The sequence below is a fragment of the Larus michahellis genome, chromosome 11 (assembly GCF_964199755.1).
Source record: "Larus michahellis chromosome 11, bLarMic1.1, whole genome shotgun sequence".
Taxonomy (NCBI): Eukaryota; Metazoa; Chordata; class Aves; order Charadriiformes; family Laridae; genus Larus; species Larus michahellis.
The window spans coordinates 19,778,502-19,782,984 of record NC_133906.1 but is presented as its reverse complement, the minus strand read 5'-3'; positions in this window follow the sequence as shown (position 1 = coordinate 19,782,984).

Sequence of the window (4,483 nt, the reverse complement as noted above, 5' to 3'; positions counted from 1 at the left end):
GTTATTTTTTTATTGTCCCTTCAAGTTTTTATTATTGTGCCTTGGCAGGATTATTTAGATCTTTTCCTTAGGTAAATACTGATGAAATACCCCGGATAATGAGACTTGTTACGAGAGAGTGGTGAAGTGGATCCCATGGGGGGCTCTGGAGGAGAGGCAGGTGCTCTGGCTGATGGCAAAAAGTGAAGAGGGAACCTCAAGAGATGCTCTAACAGCACCAAAGGGGTAATTGTGCAACCTGATGCATGAGAATGTAGCTTCACAACCATCATTACCATTAATGGCAATCATGTGGATGGCTAAATTCCCCACACAGAGCACTGAATATTCACCTCCAAGGGCTCTCTCCTGCCTTATTTCACTTCAAGCCCAGATCAAGGTGCTGGATAGCAAAGGTTACCCAACTCGCCAAGGTCATGGTGTCACATCTCTGACTACAGGCCTGGATCTAAGACTTTCTCTAATGCATGAAACAGTGAAAGAAAGCCTATAGGGCTGGGTTTCTTTTACTTGAACCAATTAAAAATATGCAAAACAAGGGAAGTTTATTTTTGTCCATCACCCAAAGATCTCAAGTTACTTTGCCTGAAATATCCATGCGTATCAGCAAAAAGAAACACCTTAACTGTCAAATGGCAGGGAAAACAGATTCAGTTGGCATTATTTATTAAAGCAGATATTTTCGTCACGAAAAAAGTATAATCCATCCCTGACAGAAAACCAATGCACTACCTAGAGTCACCCAATCACATCCAACTTTGAGGACTTGCATACTGCATAAGATTCCCCGCAATAAAGGAGAAATATTTCTCTTGTAACGGTGAGTTTATTGCACAAAGCCTCCCATAACATTAAGATGAAGAGACTGAAGGTTTCTTCCCCACCTCAAAGTACACCTCAGTGTTGGGATATGAAGTACACCATAAGCGTGAATGTCCAGACAAGGTTTTTCTGCTTGGACCCACATCGTTCGTTGGCGCTGTCAGAGACAGAAGGAACCTGGAGAGGTGCACGGAACCCTACGGCAGTCCAAGAGACACCTACAAGCCCTGGAACTGGCTGATGACATGGAGTTACAAGTAGCTACAAACAAGGTGAACAGCCCAGCAAAAATAACAAGTCCGGCAGGACTACACATACATATATCTAATCCTTGGAGCCCAGATATCAAGTAACACCATCACGGCAGAAAGCATTTCAAGAAGGTAACCCACCAGTCACACCATACAGGGAAAAGTGCACAGAGATAGAAATATAAGGAGAGCGAAGATCAGTCAAAGCAATCACTTGAGGGGGTGGGAATCGACACTGGACAGATTGAAACAGAATATAACTAGTACTTGAATCTAACATCAACGCTAAAACATAGCTGCAAGTGCTAGGCAGGAAACAAAACGCCTTCCGAAAAGCGATGGTGAAAAATTTCGGCATCAAATAGAGACAGTCCATCAGCAGGTAAGGGTACTCAAGAAACCAATCAAGATTAGGACAAGATGAGTATAGACGGAACAAGCACGTCCACTGGTGCCAGGAAACATGAGCACTCCCAAAGAGCCTAGAAAAGGCATCTTATCAGGAAGGCAGCGCAGTTGACATGGATACCGAAACGGAAATATTTAAACTCAGTTCTCATTTCTACAAAAGAGATGCAGAACAAGCACCGAAAAAGAAAAAGGAAGAGGTTTGCATACATGTTTTTCTGTACCTATCAAGGAGTCTCCAAGGATGACTATGCAGGTTCTCTCTAACAAAATAACTGGTAAACCCAGAGATAGTTCAGCTGGAAGGGAACCTCTCAGCACTAGAGTAAGTTGGACCATCGCAGGGAGCATGGCCTCCCATTATTCTAGCAATTTGTGAGCTAAAAGATTTACATTGATTTTAAATAGTTAGAGAAAACTTTTAACTATACTGGTAATTTTTGCACCTGACAGACTGTCACTGTTTTGCAGAAAGACAGATACCCTACTGGGGTCAAAGGAGTATCCATGATTGTGTTTTAAAGTCTTATTTGAGTTCTAAGTTGAGCAAACTTTTAAAAACAAACAAAGGACTACACCTCACACATGTATGGCTTTTCCAAGAGTTCTGACAAGCAAGTGGTTAAAGACCAAAGCCCGCACCATCTATAACTACATCAGTAGTCACATTGGTTTTGGTGGAACTGCCAACAAATTTTATGGAAAGCGCATTTATTTTGTTGTGTTAGGCACAGAAGACAGCGTCTTCTTGGGAACTGGTCGGAGCCCATGAAGTAAAACAGCTTTTGTGTGATAAAAAGACACCAGTACAGTCTCTGCTGCAGCTATCTCCACATCTCAGCTTGCTTCCTCCAGCAGCCAGAAGAGTGTATGGTTATTTCAGAAATTTCTGCTGCTACAAATAACTCATGGTGCACACAGCTGTCTCCAGGGCAGAGGATGAGCAAAACAGCAAACTGCATGTGACAGGTCACTAAATGCATTTCATGGCGGTGCTTAGGGCTGTAGTCAAACTATCTACTATCAGACCCTAGTTTCAGTGTCATGACGGCTACTGTCAGTGGCTGAGGAGCAAGCTGTTGTCCAGGAGCCCTGACCCATTCCTGGCCTTAACCTCTCTGTGCTCTCTGGAGCTCATGCCGTACAGCAGCTGTGGCAGCTGAGGAAGCTGCCCTTCCATGGCGTCTCTTTGACGCTGTTGTGCTGAAGACAGAATAAAAACCCCATCTAAAAAAGCATGGAGAGAACAGAGTAATGAGCTGCTTCTAGCTAAGGGTGGTCTGGACCCTGCCAGTGGTCAGAGCGGTCGGTCGGTCTGTCCTCTCACCGCCTCCACCACGGTCCCGCTGGAGCCAGAGCGGGCTGCATGCTACACACCACTGCCACCTCCTCCTGTGGCTGGCATTCTCTGCTTCTGTAAAATTAATTTGATGGCTGTATTAAACTAATAATTGCCTCATTTCCAAATATGGTCTCTTGGTGCACTTGACTTCGAACGTGCTTCTCTTGGGAGGCACCAGGGAGATCTAGTTGTATTACTTATGGAGTCTTGGCTAATTTAATTAATTTTTGATGGAAAGTGCTCAATTTTGCAGACGGTAGCCGTCTGTTTCTTCTGTAGCCGGGGCCACACAGTTGATGATATCTTTTCACTTTCCCCTGTGATGTAAGAGATGACAAAGGGCCCAATTAATAAAGTCACCTTGAAAAGGAGACCTTCTGTTAATGGGAGAACCAAAAGCGATTCACCATTTGGGAGGATTCTGGTTTCCTTATTTCTATCCTATCAACCACCCACCCACTCACAATATGCCTCTTGAAAACAACCGAATGCTGAGGGAGTCCATATGTCCACACTTTCACAACGTCTTTCAAAGCAAGGTAACAATTACAAGCATAATTACAAATGAGACACTGAGAAATTGTGCCATTTTCCTCTTTCATGGAGCATCGCCTCCAGTTCCAGGTGCTCCCATCGGAGCTCAGCATCCCTGCGAGCAGGAGCAGCGCATTCGAATCCTGCGTCAAAAGTCTGGGAACTTGAGTGCTGACAGTGCAGAAATAGTACCGGAGTGAATAATAACAAATAATTGTTTCAAAAGTAAGCCTTGCCTGTTCAGACAATTAAATTCAATTTTCCTCTTCCCCCAGCCAAGGGCAGAGTCGCAGACGTCCACCCAGGAGCTTCCTGCACTGTCACCAACATCCAGCACAGCCTCAAAGTCAGCACGAGGGCTTCTAGCAAGGGCAAAACTGCTCCTCTTCTCCCTCTGCCTTAAATTCCCTGCAGAAAAGGGCATGTGTTTTTGTTTCTTGCCCTCTGTCTTGGCTATCCAGATCATTTTTTTCCTGCAGGCCAAACCACTGCTCACTGTAGGTACACACAGAACCCAGTCCTGCAACATAAACAGGGGCTGTGATTTCACAGGGGATGAGATGCCAACACGACACGAGATACCAACATGACAGAAGCAAAATGAAGAGCCAGTCAGCATTTAGCGGTTAGCGCCCTGTCAGCAGGCTGAAGCGAGGTGGAGAGCATCATCTCATCCCCACAGCTCACGGGAAATCCTGACGGGCACTTCAGTCCACAGAGCACGAAACACACCAGCAAAGACGCATCTTGGAGCTTGGGATTTACTCTCAAGGGCAAAGGGGTTGAGTTCTGCTGAACCATGCCTGGCTTTAAATGGCACGGGGAATAAGTAGAATCAACTCGGCCGCTTTCTCCAGAAAAGATGCGCCAGATCTAGGTCATCTTCTGCCAGCGACAGGGAGGAAACCTACCCAGAGTTAGCCAGAGGAGGAAGTTAGGAAGCAAAGGCTGAAGAATTCTGCAAAAAATTAAGAGGCAAAAAAGAACTCTCCAGAGCTTCGATTCATCCTAGAGATGAATGAAATGCTGGATTCTGGTGCCACTGTGAGATGCTGAGTGGTTTTAACCCCATGCCCAAATGTGTGTCATTTTCTATTATAACTGATAAGACTATCATTTCCATTTA